We start from the raw sequence: 21160 nt of genomic DNA, 5'->3' as shown, positions 1-21160 counted from the left end.
TTGTTGCACCTGTAAACTTTAACAGATAGGCCTACAGTTGAAGTCAATCTATTTTGCCCTCCCATTCATTTAAAATAATGTTTTCAAAAAATTTTATTCTGGAGTCATAATAAGTCCTATTTCTTATTGTTTATTTCGTGAATAAAAGCAGTTTTTAATTTAAATAAAAATAAGGTCAGGATTATTAGCCTCCTTTATATTTACTGTATATTTTTTCATATACACAACAAATCAGTTACAAAATAATTTGACTAATTATTTCAACTTCCATAGTTAACTGATTACGTCTTTAAATTACACTTTAATATGAATAAAAGACTATAAAATGCTTAAAGGGATTTGTCTGAATACAACTGTCTTGCAAAATAACTAGTAAAATATGCACTGACTGTCAACATGGGGAAGATAAAAAGGTAGATATTAGAAATGAGTTAGTTAAACTATTATGTTTAAAAATGTGTTGTAAATAAATCATGTGTTGAAGACGGAAATCAAAAATGAATGAAGGCGAAATCAAACGAGTTGAATATGACTTACATGAGTGTGACTGAAAACTACATTTGATCAATGTGTTACATCTGTTCTTTGGTACTTGCCGACTGTTTGTAAATTTAATACTGTGTTTCCTAACGTAAAATTATGTACACTAGATTTCTGATTAATAATCGTCTCTGCATAGCCGAGCACTTCCTATATCAGAAGTGTTAAAATCACTATTACCTGTGTCAATTTAATGGCACCGGGTTTCGGTACCCAACCCTAACTGTGAGGGGGTTAATTTTTTTATAACTCATTCATTTCGTTAATATTAAGTCTGCATAATTAAGGGCGTGGCCACTTGAGTGGCAGCTTGGTCTCGCTGGTCGCCGTCATTGACCTCAGCTGATTCCGGCTGATTAGCCGCTGAACTCGGCATATACATTGTATTTTTGTGTTGTTTTATGTGGCTTTACACAGTCGATTGCCTTTTAGAATTACTTCTTACAATTATCAGATGATATGGCATGCTGTGTGCGCTCAATTGTGCTCACAAACCATTCACGTGGCCTCCATTTCCCTGTTGAGTGAAATTATATATGTATATATTCAATTCAATTCAATTCACCTTTATTTGTATAGCGCTTATACAATGTAGATTGTGTCAAAGCAGCTTCACATAAAAGGTCACAGTAAATAGGAACAGTGTAGTTCAGTTTGTAGTGTTTAAGTTCAGTTCAGTTGAGCTCAGTTCAGTGTGGTTTAATAATCACTACTGAGAGTCCAAATATTGAAGAGCAAATCAACGATGCGCAGCTCTACAGATCCCGAACCATGCAAGCCAGTGGCGACAGCGGAGAGGGAAAAAAACTTCACTAAGTGGCGGAAGTGAAGAAAAAAAACCTTGAGAGAAACCAGGCTCAGTTGGGCACAACCATTTTAATTTCTCCGCTGGCCATACGTCTTGTGCAGAGCTGCAGTCTCAGTGGCGGAGGCTGGAAGCTGGCCTCAGCGAAGACTCGTCTGTCTCTGGAGCGTCACAGGAATCAGTCTCATGTTCTCCACTCTTCCATGACCACCACAGCAGCTGCTCAGGATACGGCCTGGTCCAGGATATGGAAACCTTGGGATCATCTCGTCGTTGGTCTTGGATCGAATCAGTGACTCTGCATATATACCATCTCTATAAATGTATTCGTTTTATTTAAGATCGTTTATCATTTATACTTTTCTTAAATACGCTCCAGAATCTGACAGATTAATTAGCTGTAGGCTCTAGAACAGTCATATGAAACACTGTCATAACAGTTTTATGCCTGGATTTCATAAATAGCCTTGCATTTACTAACACAGACTATATTTGAAGTAATTTGTCTTTTCCTCCTGTAGAAAAACGTTATAAGAAGAATGTTTAGTTGCTCAATGTATTACAACACTGCTTTTAAAAGTCTGAACAATTTACCAAGCAAAGAAAAGCCTGTCTAAGCAAAATGCTAGCAGGTGTCTGTAGCTCTACTCACGCTCCGCGTTTTTGCCCTTGTTTAGTATCCCCTGGTTGGTGCGATGATGCGCGAACAAAATGGCGACGGTTGGCCACGCCTACTTGTAGCTTCTTTTGCGTTTTTCAGAAACCTATGGGTGACGTCACGGATACTATGTCCATATATTTTACAGTCTATGTTTGTAACCCGTTTTCAGATTTACGCATTTTCAGTGTGAAAAATGGGATTTGAGGTGTAAACGAACAGCCAAAACACATGAAATGTTTTCAGTTTTTGCATAAAAAGCACCTATAAGAAGCTGTACAAGCAAGAGGTGTACTATAGCAACTGACACTAGAAATTTAACATCTTTGTTAGATATCCCGTGCCGGAAATGTTATCTCTGATCTCATTTAGAGTGGATTAAGAATAACTATAGAAAATCCCCTTCTCAAACCTTTGATTTAATGCACACTTTATAAGCAAAACTGGTTTAAATCACTCTTGGTTTTCAGAGAAGGGCGTTTAGCTCTCCTACAGGAGACATCTGGCATGGGAAGGTTGTCAATGGCATTCTATACTCCGCAATTGAATTTTGCCAGCCTGCCAGCGGGTCCTGCTCGGGAAACGTGCCCGGTGCCACCATGCCTCATCAGAGCTGGCATCAGTCGTCGCTGTCAAGGGTTTTGGCACGACTGCTGCACCACGCTCCATTAAAAAGCTTCTGGAATTTCCCACATTTTGGCTAAAGTCCTTTTTTTTTCAAAAAGAGTGTTAGGGCCAAGAGAGTACTGTGTTTGGAGACACACTGGAGTGCGGTTGGGTTTCAACCCTTTGGGGAAGAAGCAGGAATGGAGGATTGTTTCAGGAGAGCGCCGGTAATTTCTTAGCAAACCCTAAAAGACATCAATTAATGGTTGCGCGGAGGCCTGGTGCTCTGGTGTCGGCCTGCGGGTGGAGCGGGCAGCCTTTTAGAGCGCTAGAGAAAGCAGATGTCTCTAAAGTGGTCCCCGGACAGACACGCTGATAAATGCTAATGGAAGTGATTACCTCAGACAGCAAATGGACCCTTTTTGACAGAGTATCAGCAGAGGCCAAAACAAGCTTATGGGTGCAGTTTGGGTCGGCTGGGAGTGGAGGGGTGGATGGACATAGATTAGACTTTATTGTTAGCCTCAGGTGGACCTTTCTAGTTGAGAGCAAGAAAGAGCGGTGTTAAATGTGTGGGTGAATCCATGTTGTAAAATCTGTATGTGCGTTCCTGGTGCAGGAGCATGTTTTCTATATACATTGTTACTGATTAGGAACTTAATCAAAAATAGGTAATTATTTTTGATTATTGATTATTAATTTGATTATTAGTTATTTTTCATTATTGGTTAAGGGTCATAACTGTATTTTATTATTTTGATATTTTATTTTGGGAATGTATTAAAGTGTATATTACCCAGCCTGCAATTACACACACTGTAAGAAATGCTGGGTTTCGCACAATTCCTATATGTTGTCCCAACACAAATCAATTAAGTTAACTTGTTTTAAACAACTAAGTTGTTTTTACAGATTTAGGTTGGTTGAACATAAAAAAATTAAGCTGTCCCAAAAAAACCTCAAGAATCGTGTTGATTCAACTCATTTTAAATAAGTAGTTTAAACAAGCGACAAAAAAATTAGTTTTTGAGTGTAATTCAATTTATTCATTATTTATTTAGAAAAGGTGAGTTTTGTTTTATTTAAATACATTTTTATTTTTTAAAAAATACAGCACTTAGGGGTTTAAATGACTAAAATATTTCCGTTTTTGTTTACTTACTTGAATTTACGTTTAATATTTAGTTTAATATTTAATTTAATTTTACCAAACAAAAAAACCTAATAATGTTTTGAATAGTCTGCAAATATCAGATCTGCTTAAACGGTTTCCCTCCAAAGCATTTCTCATCTCAGTTTTGGTCATCTTGCCCTAGCATTAAGAATTAAAGACCCCTATTATGATTCTCATTTAAATTTCAATGAACTTTTGACTTTGTGGACCAGTTAGAACCACTCAACCACTGTGCTTCAAATGCAGCTCAAGCAAACTCTTTATACTTTTATTATCCAGTGCAATTTTAACAACAGTCCCTGGGTACATTTATTCAATTTAATTCATTTTTATTTCTATTGCGCTTTTGCAATGTAGATTGTGTCAAAGCAGCTTAACATTGTCAGTTCAGTTTTCAGAGTTTAAGTTCAGTTTAGTTCAGTTCAATGTGGTTTAATTTTACTGCTGAAAGTCCAAACACTGATGAGTTCATCGATGCGCAGCACCACAAGTCCCGAACCATACAAGCCAGTTGCGACAGCGGCGTGGAACAAACTTCACCAATTGACGAAAGTGAAGGAAAAAACCTCAAGTGAAACCAGGCATATGTGGACATCAATAATATAATTATTTACCTTTTTCTCAATAAGATACTATTATGATTAAGATGTTTGAGTTTCTTTTAGTATTAATTTCATGTCCCCTTTTTGCATGTTATAATAGCTACATAGATCAATTAATAATAGCCTCATCATGATGCCATTGCACAGCTCCTCTTGAATTTCCAACACAATGTCACAGCAATTCGTAACTTTTTGATTTAGAGGTGAATTCGTATGATCTAATTCATACAATTTAGTATAATTTGCTCATCACAGCCTCCTTTTTTTTTAAATTGTTCATTTTTGTTTGGCTGAACTCGTACAAATTCATACGATTTAGCCATTAAACTGACAAAACGTAAAATACTTACGTTTTCTCCACATATTAACATACAGTTCATCCACATTATGGTATCATAAACAGGTCTGGGTGTTTTATTTTTAATTTTCTGAAAGCACAGTTAAATTTTTTACATCCAATACATGCAAACAGATCCTTGTGCAAATAAAACCATGCTCTTTTGTTTACCATTAAAATGTCATCCAAATCTTGTTGCAAAACAGGCAAAAAGTCCAACATGACAGTAATATTCTGATAAATGCGTGTACTCTCTGAAAGCACACATACATCATGGAGATGTCTGTTTGTTTTGTGTTTACTTCTGGATGATGTATTTGTTTGAGCAGTTGCTCATCAGTAAAATGTGTATTAGATGTGTATTTTCGGAAGGTAATTTAGAGATAAAGTACATCTGGGAGGTTGTTATCGCAGAATAAATCCTGACAGGCGTATTGCCAGCCAGAGCGCTGTTGTATTAAAGGGCTTTACTCTGCGAAAACAACCGTCTCGGATGTACTTGATAAAAACATAAAATTTAGACCGAAAACAATGTTCTGAGGCGTAGTAGTTTATTCTTTAATTAGATGCTGACAGAAACGAAAACAGCTGATTGATTATACACTAACTTGCGCATTTTTCAGTCACAAGATGGCGCCAAACAGTCAAAAACGCAAAGCTGACAGAAACAAAACTGGCAGAATAAAGCATGGACTGACCTACGTATTTTTCATTCACAAGACGCCGCTAAACAGTTTTTGACAGTTTCAAATGACAACCATTTATTCTCCTTCGTGTTATTTATTTAATTTGTTTTATTTATTTAATTAATGCTGGTTGCTGGTACCCATCGACGTCTATAGTAGGGAAAAAGTATTATAGAAGTCAATGAAAGCCAGCAACCAGCATTTTTCAAAGTATCTTCTTCTATTCTCAGAAGAAAGAAATTAAAATAGATTTTTAACAAGTGAAAGGCGAATAAATCATGACAGAGTTTTAATCTTTGAGTGAACTAACCCTTTAAGTATTGTCTGAATCATGTTTATATCAAAATATTGTTGTCCATGCAAACATACCATTCCTACTACACAGTCAGACTAAAAAGACAAATGAGACATGTGGCCTCACACATCTCAGGGAGGAGCGCAGTGTAGTCTTGATGGATGGAGACACTCTCCACTGTGCATTCAATGACCCTCAGCCAGAGAAACTCAGAGCACGTACTGAATCCACTGATCCTGACTGCATCCCCAACCTATAGGAGGTGGGAAAATACCCACAGGATTATCCTTCCTACCTAGTGTGCAAACAACCCTGAGCACAGAGTCACTCAGCAGGGCTCCCAGAATCCCAGAGTATCATAGATCTCCCTGGAGCAAACAGAGTATGTGCAAGTTCCACTCCGGCTTTTCTGGAAACAATCGATACTTCTCCAGGATTCAGCTGTGCTGTATGTCTGCTCTCTTTTTTTTCTTTTGTCGATTGTGGTTTTAGTTTGGCTAGTTAGGATGCTCTGTTTATTAATATTATTTTATGTTTTTAGGATCATTAAAATGGCTCAGTTTGGTTCAGTGGTTAGCACTGTCGCCTCACAGCAAGAAGGTCGCTGGTTCAAGTCCCAACTGGACCAGTTGGCATTTCTGTGTGGAGTTTGCTTGTTCTGTGAGGAGTTTGCTTGTTCTGGTGTTGGCGTGGGTTTCCTTCGGGTGCTCCGATTTCCCCCACAGTCCAAAGACACGATCTATAGGTGAATTAAATAAACTAAATATGCCGTAGTGTATGTGTGTGAGTTGCGGCTGGAAGGGCATGCTGCCTAAAACATATGCTGTAATAGTTGGCGGTTCATTCCGCTGTGACGACCTGAAATGGAGACTAAGCCGAAGGAAAATGACAACAGTAGTTCGACAGGAAGTGAAGTGGCAGAGAGAAAGGGGTAGTATCAGGAAAGGTCCACGGGATTCGAACTCGGAACTCCTGGAGCACTTCTGCACCATATGTCAGTGCGCTAATCACTGGGCTATTGCACCGACAAACAATTATATAATTTAACCAATAGTGTGACAAGTATGTTTCCGAATCTGCGTTTGACTGAAAGGGTCAGAAAAATCTCTGTCTTATGTAGCCTAGTCGACTGTGCGTGTGCACAAAGTTCCTGTGCTGCAGATCGCCCGAGTTCAAAATCACGACTTTTACAATTACTCCAAAACTATGTCTTTTTTTATTTTATAAATCTACTGTTTTATGACTAAAACACGACATATTTATTCACAAAGTGTTCATTGAGATGTCAGACCAATGTAAAAAAAACATGTTACAAGAAAAGAGCATTTAAAAACTAATTCTTGCTAGCGTTCGCGCGCGTCTCTAACATTATATCTGAAATAACAAACTTTTGAGCTGATGATAATAACCTGCGCTTGATTGATTGTGCTTTTAAAACCGATCCTGTCAGACACTGACAAACGCGAGAGTGAAGCGTGAAGAAACAAAGGAGAAGCCGGAAAAAAGGAGCACATTATTTTTTCAGCAAACATGAACAAAATGCCATGTATAACTAACTTATTATCTTCACATTTTGGATTATTATGAACTCAGATTGACGGAATTACTGTCTAACAGAGGCTACGTGTGCTGCGGAAGATTACAGACACAGATGAGAGGTTTTCACTGACTAGTCTATAATTTGTATTGTTTTGAACCTAAATACGGACGAAAATGTCTGCTGTGTGTATTTCTTCTGTAGTTGGTAACATTTCGGAGACTGCAAGGGGCTGTATGCGTCTATATATGTTCATTTATTTAGTTATTTATAATCACAGACGTTACAGTAGGCTGTTTCGATCCACTGCTGCATCACCTTGCTGTTCAAGAGCAATACATAAAAATGACCATTAGGTGTCACTGTAGAAACGGATTTTAAAATGTTTCGAAGCTTCGACACATTTGCTTTGACTGTTTTAGTGTTTCATGAAGCCTCACTTTGCCCACCACAAAAAAACAAGACAAGAATCAACACAGAAAGACTAGACAAAATGACAATTCGTGATGTTACAGGGTATAAACCAACATTATAATTGTGAGTGAGAGGTGAATATATTGTCCATGTAAAAAGTCTATGATTTGTTTCCAGCTGTATTCGTGCAATCAGAGAGAGAAATAGAACTGGTGTGTGTGTGATGTGCATGATGGGATATGAAGTCCAGTTCCGTGACAGATTTGTAGTTCTCCAGTGATCTGCCCAGGCTAGATCGCTGGTGATTGTGACATTTATATTTAGTTTCACAGTTTTAATAATATGATCTATACAAGTTATATGGGCTGAATTTAAAAAACAAATAAAATTTTGTCATTTTCAAGCTAATTTGTTTGTTTAAATTCAGCCCAAAAAAAAAGTTTTCAACCAGTTACCTTAATCTTTTTTTTTTCAGTGTGCTGTCTATTGTTATTTCATTTAATAGGTTTGTGTGTGTTTCAAAAACATTAGATTTACCTTAAAACTATTGTATTTTATAATAAGACAAGCATTGTTTACGACATCAACTTTTGTTTATATGCTGCTGTCAGATATGTGAAGAATAAAATATGAATCAGCGACCCCAATATTCCAGACCACGCTATGTATTATCTAACAGACGTGATTCTGAAGATAACAACAACAAAAAAACCTCTTGCTCTCCTGCCAAGAGCAAGCAGACGGCACGACGTTCGCTCTACATTAAGCTTTACTCATCTGTGCTAATAGACCGCTGTCCGTCTCAGCCGTTTTTTTTTTACCTTAAGCAACAAGAGCAGTTTCTGCTTTTCTGCTGCCGGGATTAACAGAAGTCAAACAGATGACAAAGCTGCGAATTTTCTGTTCTCAAGGCAGCCTATTGACCCTCCGTAAATTGCACTGCTGGAAGGGTTTTTTGGTTATGGACCTACAGGATTCCTCTTTGCTTATTTTCAGACCTGTGATTCTGCTGCAGAGAAGGTTGTATGATTTATTTTTTGGTGGTGTCTCAAAACACACAATACAGTGGGGGGAATAGGTGTTGAACACCATTTCACCAGATGCTGGTAACAACCAAATAAATCCATATATGCAAATAAAACTAGTTAGTTTACAAATTAAGTAATGTGCTATAAACTGAAATGAACACATGAAGAAAGGGAGGTGTAGAAAGGCAGTGAAGGCCCAGAAAGCAGCTGATTAACTAATTCATCTCTGACTGTCTAAAAGTCTTTACACATGCATATGGCTACCAAATTCTTGCTTACGTTTTCAACTTCTAGGATAAAGATTAGCCCCAACCTAGGCTCATTGTAAATGTGTACCCACAAAGTACCCACGATTTCTCGGTTCTCAAAAATGTATCCCTGGGCACATTTTCCCAATAAGCCTGTGTTGATTAGGTCTGTGTGAATTCAAGGTTTTTTCTAAGCAAATCTATTTTCCCCCATATGTTTGTGAGGGATTTTTTGCGGTTGTATTTTCCCTTCATCCTTCACATTGCTCTTGACAACAATGACTCCGCTAATGCTGCGGGTGGATATCATGTCTGTCGGGACTCCTCAATGTGAGCAAAGAACTATCAATGTCAAGAAATCATCTCAAACTGCAGGGAGACCTTAAAGATGAGCTGTTATGGACACGATTCCAAGAAAAGCCCTTGGGCGAAAAATCCATCGGGTGAAAAGTTAATAGTCAGCGATAATCTTCAGGTTATTTTTTTACAGTCTATAGTTAGGTCTCAGAGCTCAGCTTTTGACTGTGATTGAAATAAATTCTTAACATAAGTAAAAAGTATATCTTAAAATCCACACACATAAATATATATATATATAGTACCGGGTTGGACCATGGCACAGATTCAACAAGGCACTGGAAATATTCCTTTGAGATTTTGCTCCATATTGACATGATAGCATCACGCATTTGTAGGCTGCACATCCATGATGCGAAACTCCCGTTCCACCACATCCCAAAGGTTCTCTAATGGATTGAGATCTGGTGAGTGTGGAGGTCATTGGAGTACAGTAAATTTATTGTCATGTTCAAGAAACCAGTCTGAGATCATTCGGGCTTTATGACATAGCGCTTGATCCTGCTGAAAGTAGCCATCAAAAGTAGGGCTGGGCGATATGGGCAATAAAATCATATCCCGGTATTTTTAGTAGGAATGACGGCATACGATATATATCCAGTATTTTCCAATAAATGGTTACTTGAGATTTAAAGCCCTTATTAAAACTTTAATAAACATTTTTTGAGCAAAATATAATTCAAACACAGGGGTTTTCCCTCCTTGTTTACAAATAAACAGCTGCACGAAAAATAACAGCTGCACAAAATCTTTGATAAATAAAATACAGTACAGGTTTTTCTCCTGCTTAAAAGTATGTTGCACAACATTTTAAATTATAAACAATATCTTTGAAAATAAATACAGTACAGGGTTTTTTCCTGCTTAACACTATACACAGCTCTACTGTGCTGTTGTGCAAATACAAAGTAAACAGAACCATAGAAAACAGCTACATTGTCTGAGCAAAAAAAGAAACACACTTAAATAGTAACTCAACAAAAAGTATTGAAGGATAGAAAAGAACCAGGTTGAATATAAATATGAACGCACTGTATTTTATGTCACAATTACAGTGCTGTTATAAGTAATCCTATATACCACAGTTGTGTGATTTATAAACGACAATTAAATCAGCTGTATGTTTTATTAGTTACACATTTACATGTATGTATTGTGCACAATTATTAAACAGTGCACATATAAGATATCTAAAGATAAGTCTTTCACGCCATGTAAAAAATCCTACACTTTTTTGTTTTGTCTAAACTTGTTTTACTAAATTAAATAAGGAGATGAAAACGAATAGACTATAAATATGAGAAGTAACGAAATAGTTTCAGAGTACTGTGATGAAATGCTGGTTCAGCATATAAATGTAAATAGTCATTATATCAGACCAGAACGCAGAGCTAAATGTGTCATAACGTAAATGTAAAGAAGAGACCGTCGTATAATAAATACTGAAATAATAAATAATAAAAACTTATAATAGGTGAATATGAGATGATTTCACTTTCAAAATGCAGTATAATTCCCATTTTGGTGTTTTTAATTCTTTTGAACACATTCAGGTGCTGCTTGTCAATTTCACAAGGCTTCTACATTCGTTCTTGCTGTCAATTGCTGAAGAAACGATCGATAAAAGGTTTCTGATAAACCGCTGTGACAGCTGCAGGCGCTGTGTGACGTACGTGCACATGAGGGGGAGTCAAATTTAACCAGTAGTCAGATTTCAATACAACACCAGCTCTGCATGTTCACACAGAATGCGCATATGAGGCCTCAAACCATATCGATATGAACGATATTGGATAATCCCGCATCGTGTAGGGGAATCATATTGATATATCGCCCAGCAATAATCAGAAGATCGGGACACTCTGGTCATAAAGGGATGGACATGGTTATCAACATTACTCAGGTAGGCTGTGGCGTTGAGATGATGCCCAATTGGTAGTAATGGGTCCAAAGTGTGCCAAGAAAATATCTCTCACACCATTACACCGCCAGCAGCCTGAAACCTTGATACAAGGCAGAAGGGATCCATGCTTTCATGTTGTTGATGCCAAATTCTGACCCTACCATCCGAATCTCCAGTGTGGTCTTCTGCTGCTGTAGCCTATCTGCCTCAAGGTTGGACGTGTTGTGCATTCAGAGATACTCTTCTACATACCTCAGTTGTAACGAGTGTTTATTTGAGTTATTATTGCCTTTCTATCAGCACGAACCAGTCTGGCCATTCTCCTCTGACCTCTGGCATCAACAAGGCATTTGCACCCACAGAACTGCCGCTCAGTGGATATTTTCTCTTTTTCTGACCATTCTCTGTAAGTCCTAGAGATGGTTGTGTGTGAAAATCACAGTAGATGAGCAATTTCTGAAATACTCGGACCAGCCCGTCTGCCACCAACAACCATGCCATCTTCAAAGTCATTTAAATCACCTTTCTTCCCTATTCTGATGCTTAGCTTGAACTGCAGCAGATCATCTTGACCATGTCTACATGCCAAAATTCATCGCGTTGCTGCCATGAGATTGGCTGATTAGAAATTTGCATTAACGAGCAGTTGGACAGGTGTACCTAATAAAGTGGCCGGTGTGTATGCATGCATATATATATATATATATATATATATATATATATATATATATATATATATATATATATATATATATATATATATATATATTATATAATTATTTTTACTCAGAAATGAGTAAATAAGATATGCTGGTAATTTCTGACAACGTCGAATGAGCTCGTGAGCAATTTTTTTTTTTCCATAGCATTATCAAAGATAAGTGAGTAAAACCTGTTGTGTCTTGTAACTGTTATGTTGATCTAACTTAATTTTCATATTTAAGCAAATAGTTTGTTTACTTAATTTTAAGGCAGCGGGTTTACTCATTTGTCTTACAGGTATAGTTCACTCACAAATAAATATTCTGTCATCATTTACTCTCCCTTCACTTGTTTCAAAGCTTCATGAATTTCTTCTGTTGAACATAAAAGAAGATATTTTGAAAAAAGTTGACTTCCTGTAACCATTGACTTCCATAGTATTTTGTTCCTACTGTGGAAGATATTCAGCTTTCCTCAGAATATCTTTTGTGTTCAACAGAAGAAAGAAACTACTTGGAAGAGCGAGTAAATAGTGAGGAAAGGCCCCTTAAACATTTAAACACCAAATCATATTCTAATAATGCTTTTTTATTTACACTTTCAACTAAATGAACACTGCATAACCAAGATACAGGCTCTCACACTAGCAGACACACACCCTTTTGGGTCTTCACATTAAGTATTTAAATGTGTGTCAGGGAGGGTGAATTTGCATATAGATAAAAGCTAGTTTAATATCACAAATTACCTTTTTATACAGCAATCTTGCCGAGTTTGCTTTAATGTCTGCATAAGCGGCTCTTTGCGATGGGTGGGGGTTTTGAAGGAACAAAATGAAGATATCACAGCCGAGGGTTTCCTATTCAGTGTGCATCTCCCTGTAATTAAGAGATTATTTACACATGCACACTCCTGTCGTTCTCTCCCCGAGCATCTCATTAGTGCTCTGACCTTCCACCTGCTTCCTCTCTGACCACGAGGAGGAGGAGGAGGACGGCGGGAGATGGACAGAGTTGCCAGGTCCTCTGAAAATATGCTACTTTGGGCTTGGGTTTTTTTTGTTTGTTTTTGTTTCAGATGTTGCGGATTTGGGATAGTTTTAGAACAGCTTGTTTTGCTTGTTCAAAAAACATGACAACTTTATTTCTTTCCATTTATGGTTTGTTTATTTGTCTAATGCATTGATTAAGGCTACATTTACACTAGTGCATTTTTGTTTTAAAGGGGACCTATGATGCACCTTTTTACAAGATGTAAAATAAGTCTCTGACTTCCCTGGAGTGTGAATGTAAAGTTTCAGCTCAAAATAGCAAACAAATGACGTTTTACAACTCTTTCAAACTGCCCCTTTTAGGCGTTGATCCTAATTGTGCCGTTTTGGTGACTGTCGCTTTAAATTCAAATGAGATTGTGCTACCAGCTCTCTTTTAAGATGAGGGCGGAGCTACAGTCTCAGCATAGTGGCAGATTCAAAAACAAGACTAAAGTCCTATGTTAACAAGGGAGAGATCGTTACTAGTGGGCGGAGTTTTCCCCCTCTAATGACATGTACAAATAGATAACGTCAATCAAAGTGTTTCCACTGACTTTTTTTTTTATGAAGTGTGATTATAAAAAATAAAATTTATAAATTTGTACCATTAGAAGCTAGTTACATTCACAGACTGTTGTCACACAACTGTCTAAACCCTTATAAAAGTTATTTTTGCATAATAGGTGGCCTTTAAAACAGCGTTTAGAATGGAAACGCTTCTCATTCCTATTAGTGCTTTTTATGCATTACAGAAACGGTCTCTGTTTTCATTATAATATCCATGATTCTTAAGCATTTATGCTCAGTAGACATCTGAATATTTTGCCGGCATCCATATTTGCGTGATGGCTAGAGTGGCTTGACGAATCAGAGAACGATACGCAATAGTCCGAAAGACCAATCGGAGATCAATTGTGGATAGACACGCCTTCATTTCTCAAAGTGTGCATTTCAGTCTTTCTATATTAAAAATGAATACCAGGTTTCCCAACTAAAAGGGGACATTAGTAATTTTAAAATGCTCCGTTTTCATGGGTCAAAGATACTGGAGTAGTGTGGGTGCCAGACGTAAAACATAAAAAAAAAAAAAGTTTAGTACTTCAGTTTAAAATACAAAAATTGTGGCAATTAAAAAAAACATGTTCATCAAGATAGACTAATGTTGGGCTCACACCAAATGGAAATATAAGTTTTCGCACAAGTATGATACATACAAAGTCAATGCAAATGCTAGAAGTAAATTTCCACAGGGCGGTGCAAATAATATGGAATGCAGGATCCATTTGCCACAAGTTCAAAATATTTAAATTGTGTGGAAAATTTGCATTCAACAAGTAATCTAGAGCGAATGACGTTTCCATTTGATATATGACTATTGACCTTTTGAAATATACAGATTCATTTCATATTTTAATTCAACATATGATTTAACGTAAATAATAGTATAATGTAAATTATTTGTACATTTCTTTTTTATGAGTTAAATTGTTATTAAATGATGCAACTGATTTTACCAATCCCTCCAGGATTTTACACAACTTTTTTCCTGATTTTTGCAGCCTAAAATGTCTGATTTTCCTGCAACTTTTTTAAAATTAAAATTTATGCAATATTTGTGGCAATATAATTTTTTTTCAGAGTCTTGCAAAGCTATATTTGTAGGTAAATGTGACTGTAAGTTTACTCATATTTAACTGTCTTCTTCGTCTGGTTAAATGCAGAGTTACAGACCAGGGTAAAGGTATATACTGCCACCTATGCTATTGATGTGTGTAAAATCATGGCTTAGCGAAGGATGTTTGCGTCTATGGTTTGCATCCATATGGCGTTTGTTTGTTGTTGATTATGTCATAGAAAGCGTCTAGACCCTGAATTTGTGCAATCCGTGGCATTTCAGAAAAAATGTGAGATCCGCAAAACTCGGAGTGATTTTGCGATAAATTCAGCGATCGCAAATTCGCAAAATGCTGGAGGGACTGTTCTACTTAATAAAACAATTTTTTTAAAGTTCAATTGCTTGATTTCCGTTATCCTTGTTGCGAAGATTAAAATGAATACTGCTAGCTCAAACGTATTAAGAGGTATACACTCTCAGAAATAAAAGTACAAGAGCTGTCACTGGGGTACCTTTTCAAAAGGTACAAATTGTACCTAAACAGTCCCTATTAATACCTCAAGGGTACCTATTAGTGCCTAAAAAGTACAAAAGTGTTCCTCTTAATTTTTTAGGTACTAATATATACTTTTGAGTTACCAATATGGACCCTTCAAGTCCAAATGTGTACCTTTTGAAAAGGTGCCACCCCAGTGACAGCTTGCGTACCTTTATTTCTGAGAGGGTATTTTTAAAATGGTACAATTTTATAGTATCGAAATTTGCCCCACCACGTTTGGAGTAGCTGGCAACACAGGAGACTGGAAGATAGCAACATGGAGCCCTAACAGACGAAGACTAACCCCCATAGAAACATTAGCATGCATAACGTTAACACCTTTTCTCAGCGTAGCGTAGCAGCTTGAACAGACCGAGACCCCGCAGTGCCACAGAAACATCCTCTATATGTGAAGACATTAGCCGATGGACCGGCGCTTACCGAGAGGGCACGGTGTGTCTCGCTCCGAAACAGGAGGACAAACGATAAGAGTGTCTGTGACTAAGTGGAGATCTAATTGCAGGCTTAAGGGGAGCGATTACAAGATTTCCACCTTTTGCTGTGGAAATACGCGCATTAGCTCAGACACTTCATGGCCTGTAGTCAGGAGCTCCAGATGACGATCAAAACTGTCTCAGAGGACGAGCTGTACTGAGAATCCAACACTGATGGAGAGAGCAGACGTCTCAGTTCATTAAAGGGTCAAGCGTAGACTTGGACTTACAAATTCCATAAATTGGCCTGGCAAATCTGTGCATGACAATTTACAGATCAAGTATTATTATATGGATGTTGTTGTTGGCGGGGGGTGGGGGTGATCAGGCATAGGTTTCCTCTGGGTGCTCCGGTTTTCCCAACAGTCCAAAAACATGCACTACAGTCCAAAGACATGGGTTGCACCTGGAAGGGCATATAATAGTTGGCGATTCATTCTGCTGTGGTGACCCCTGATGAATAAGGGATTGAGCTGAAGGAAAATTAAAGATTACAACTGTTTCATTTTGTTACATTAAAGGGACAATTCACCCCAAAAAGAAATTTCTGTCATCATTTATGCACCCTTCACAACCTATTTCAGATTTTTTTTTCTTTATTTTTTTTTCGTTTACTTATGTTGTTTACATCATTAAATGTATCAGTTTATATTTTTTATGCATTAGATGCTTCAGTTTATATTAGGATGTCTGTTGGTGCATTGAATACAACAGTCTGCATTAATATTTTCTTTTTTTTAATGTTCACCTGCAGGAAAAAGTTACCTCCTGATGGCCTGAGGGTGAGTAATTGATCCTTTACATTTGTTTTGGTGAAATGTCTCTTTTTAAAGTACAAATATACATGTAAACTACAAAACATATTCTAATTATCTTTGTTTTCTTTTCTTAACTTAATGAGCTTTACATAACTGAGTTACATGCTAATTAGATTGTATTTAAATGGTATGTATTTTTAAAAAATGTTATGTTTTGTTGTCTGATTTTTCTGTTTGCGTAGAATAAATCACATACACAAGAATGCTGATTTATTATTTTTATTATTATTATTATTATATTCAGATTTTTTTAAGCATTGAATATATATTTCTTAAGCACTGAATATGTCAGTTTAATTTATGTTGAAATGGAAAACTGGACCAGTTTACATGGGAATGATGTTGAACAGTTGTTGAACTGGACCGCTTACAAACATGAAAACCTGGTACAAACATGAAAACAAATTATATATAGTTGCAATCAGAATTATTAGGCCCCCTGTTTAACTGAGAGAAGATTTCTTCAGCACATTTCTAAACATAATAGTTTTTAAAACTCATCTCTAATAATAGTCTCTGCCATGATGACAGTAAATAATATTTGACTAGATAATTTTCAAGACAATTTTACACAGCTTAAAGTGACATTTAAAGATTAATTAGGTTTACTAGGCAGGATAGGATAATTAGGCAAGTTATTGTATAACAATGGGTTGTTCTGTAGACCATCAGAAAAAAATATATAGCTTAAAGGGGCTAATAATTTTGACCTTAAAATAGCTTTTAATAAATTAAAAACTGCTTTTATTCTAGCAGAGATAAAACAAATAAGACTTTCTCCAGAAGAAAAAATATTATCAGACCCTATATAATCTTTATTATATAATTTATTTTTTATTTTTTGCACAAAATACGCCACTACATTACTATTTTTTAACACACTGAATAGTTTAATGTGGAATGTAATGTGCTACTTCATATAACATCATTGAGGCAAAGAACTATTCAAATATTGGTAAGTAAATACAATTTTTTAATGTTGAATTTAAAGGGGACTTACAAGATGTAGAATAGGTCTCTGATGTCCCTAAACCTTGCACAATAGGGCTGCCGTTGCATCATCCAGGTGGATGCTGCACACTGGTGGTGGATGAGGAGATTCCCCAAAAATGTGCCAAGTGCTTTGAGTGTCCAGTAAAGCGCTATATAAATGTGAGGAATTATTATAGAGTGTGTATGTGACGTTTCAGCTCAAAATACTGCACAAATAATGTTTTAAAACTCTTTAAAACTTCCGTTTTAGGCTTTGATCCTAATTGTGCCATTTGGTGACTGTCGCTTTAAATTCAAATGAGATCAAAAGAGGGCGGAGCTACAAATGTCTATGTGCCAGCATAGTGGCAGATTCAAAAACTATGCTAATCCTAAAAAAATATGCTAATGAGGGAGAGATTGTCACTAATGGGCGGAGCTTTCCCTCTCTGTTGACGTATACAAAGGGAGAACGTCAATGAAAGTGTTTTTCAGAATGTTTTTATCAAGTGTGAGTCTAAAAAATCTAATTAGTCAATTATTATAATTATGAGCTGGTTATTTTCACACATTGCTGCCACACAACTGTGTTTAAACCCCTTATAAAAGTGATTTTTGCATAATAGATCCCCTTTAATACAACAAAAATGATGGTGCATTGGATTCAAGTTGCAACAAAGATATTTAATCTGCATTAAAATGTACAAAAACAATGCAACAACACTTAAATACGGCATGTGTGTGTTTTCTTTTTCTTAAACTGATTCTGATAAATTCGACAGCAAACAGTACTAAACACAACAACTGAACTCAATACAATTAACTCAAAATACATTTAATATACTGTAAGTAATTAACTCTTATGTACTGTTGGGGATGTTTTCATCCACTGTGGGGTGATTTTGAGTTTTAATTTGCCCAAAACATTTTCTGTGTTTCAGCTAGCAGAATGACTTTTGGTGACAAATCTTATTTTGACACATATTTGGAGAAAATGCTTTGAATTAAATTTTTTTTTTAAAAACTCAACGATACACTCTGGGCAAATTCACCACCCTTTTGTTATGTTCGGGATAAAAACATCCACTAAATTTACCTGCTGTAAAAATTCATCAGACATTTTTTTTTTATTGTTTGTTTTTGCGTAAATCTGTTAATCAACCTCAGTCCTGATCAAAAAAAAAATCTTAGAAATTTGAACTCTTTAATTGCCAAATCCTTAAATGATGTCAGTGATTTGGTGGGAAAAACACACACACAAAATGATGTATTTTCAATATAAAAAGTAATTGTGGACTGGATTTTTTCATCTTTTATCAGTCAGACATGATGCATTGTTTTTGATTAATTTTAATTTTTTCTTTCTATTTTACTATTGGTGGCTGTTTTTGCCCTATTGACTTCCCCTATAACCACATTTATTTGACTATAAAATCATGACACCATATAATCATGCATTTTTGATTGTTGGTGCTTTTCCCTGTTGGGAAAAGGTAAAGTTTGTAATTTTTACTGTTGGCACCATTAACCCTGTGCAAAAAAAGCTTAGTTTCTGGATTTTATATGGAGTAAAACAGTAAATTAAAGTGTGTGTCTGTGAGTGCATGTGTGAGAGTGACCGTTTTGCATTACCTTGATGTGTCAAAATCAAAATAAGCATCTCAGCTTTCAGAACTACATAAAGTAAACAAAAACAAAGACTGTATTTACACACAATCAAATGTGGTTATAATGGAAGTCAATAGCGCAAAAACAGTAAATTAGAGAGAAAAAAATGAAAATCTAACAATGCATCAAAGCCAATGTTGTTACTAATCATTCACAAGTCCAAGACTGTGATAAAAGGTGAAAAATTCAGTCCACAATTACTTTTTATAATGAAAATACATCATTTTGTTACCAAATCAGTGACATCATTTGTGAATTCGCCAATTAAAGAGTAAAAAATCCTGTAATTTTCTAAACAATTAAGTAGTTTTGATCAGGACTAAGGTAGATTAACAGATTCATGGAAAAAACAACTGAAAAAAAATAATTATCTGATGCAATTTTACAACAGTTTAACTGGATGCTTTCATCCCGAACATAACAAAAGGGTATTAAATTTGAACAGCGCACACGGGTTAAACAGAACACATCACACAAAAAAATCAGTCCATCTGCTGAGAAACTGTTTCCGGAAAGCAATTGTAATTTGATATAAAACGCCGGCTTGTATTGTACAACACAATGCATGAGTCTCCAGGCCAATTCAGAACAAATTCGAGCTAAAAAGATATAATTTTCCAGATACTTCCAAGATGAAGATGGCACATGACAATCTCACAGTCCCGCCGGGGCCGAGTGAGCTCTCATCTCGAAGTAACCATAGCATAAAAAGACAAGCGTGTCTGGCAAAGAGAGAGAGGGAGAGAGAGAGAAAAGCCACATACAATCTGAATCGATACTGTCATTATCAGAGGACCCGAGCTGAATTAGATGTCACACCACCAGGGGCAACAGGGTTGACGCGCGCTTGGATTATGAGAGCAGGTGATGTATTGAGACGGCCTGGCCCTTTAACAGAGCACACTTGCCTGACTGCGGCCATTATAGATTAGCAGTTAGACTCGCACAGATGATCAAGCAGTGAACTTAGTAAATGGAATACAATATCGCAGCAGCGGGCGGCCGACTGTATCTCCATTAAAAAGAAGGCAAACTGAGCTCTGCTGCAAGTATGATGAGAAGCACAATGCATTTACACCACATCGAAAAATCACTGTGTCAATCAGTTCAGCCCAAAGAGTGACAGACGGCTAAGATGGCAAGAAACTGAAGGATAAAAAGTAGCATTTTTTATAGGAAACTAGATGAGGGGAGTTTAATGACAAAATATGACGTTCGCTTGACAAAGCTGCATGAATTAGCATGGTTTTAGCATGATTTGGCAGATTGCTGCATGTTAGCATGAATATGTTTACAAATTTACTAACATACATTGGATTTATACGCATCAAAGTCCCTTTCAGCAAGAATTAGCATGTTGTTAGCATGTTTCAAGCATGTTCTTAGCTTGTGTGTAACATCAATTAGCATGCTTCTCACATGAACTATGTTGTTAGCATGTTTCTGACATGAATTAGCATGTTGTTCATTCTGTTTATCTCAAGTTTGGACATTTAGGTCCCAGATGATAAAATATTTTAAATAGTAATACTATAGTCAGGGTGGCGCTAGCTATTTTTGTCCCTACACTGTAAAAACGTCCTGGTTGCCTTAAAGTTCTAAGCTGAATCAAATTAACCTTGTGAGTCCATTGAACTTATATTATGTTAAACTGACTTAAAACAGCTTGCGTAAATTAAGAAATTAAGCTAGAACATGATTAACTTACTTTAATAAGTTACAATGATCTAAAAACATATGCTGTCAGGACTAATTGATCATATAATTTTTTACAGTGTATGCAAATATTTGAAGAGCCGAGGGGTGGGGGAGGGGGGTTGGACGATTGCGATGTCGTGAGTGAAGAGGTGGAGTTAAGGCTGATTTATACTTTCACCTGGTACCACGTTGCGGATCTCCGCTGACTGCGTGTGCACCTCACAAAGCAGACGAGGCTTTTATACGTAATGCGTTCGCCGTTGTGATATTTTCTTAAAACGACAGGGTGTGGTCAAAAGAAACCAACTGTAAAATCAGACGGAAAAACATGGAAGTAGGAAGTTTCCGGAACTACGTAATATCATTAATATTATTCCACACTCCTCTAACTTATACTCCTCACAATCACTGCACTCATCATCATTTAACATT

At 36.5% G+C, this 21160-nt stretch overlaps 1 long non-coding RNA gene across 1 annotated transcript in view; it reads left to right on the top strand.

The window, feature by feature from the left end:
- LOC130218649 (uncharacterized) overlaps positions 1 to 21160 on the top strand; it is a 37781-nt gene that overhangs the window by 12118 nt on the left and 4503 nt on the right. Inside the window, exon 3 of the long non-coding RNA XR_008835969.1 lies at positions 16327 to 16354. This is a non-coding gene — a long non-coding RNA (uncharacterized LOC130218649). The remainder of the gene's footprint in view (positions 1 to 16326; positions 16355 to 21160) is intronic.

This window comes from Danio aesculapii, chromosome 24 (assembly GCF_903798145.1).
Source record: "Danio aesculapii chromosome 24, fDanAes4.1, whole genome shotgun sequence".
NCBI lineage: Eukaryota > Metazoa > Chordata > Actinopteri > Cypriniformes > Danionidae > Danio > Danio aesculapii.
Note: the sequence above shows the minus strand (reverse complement) of the source record. Positions and strands in the feature narration are given on the sequence as shown.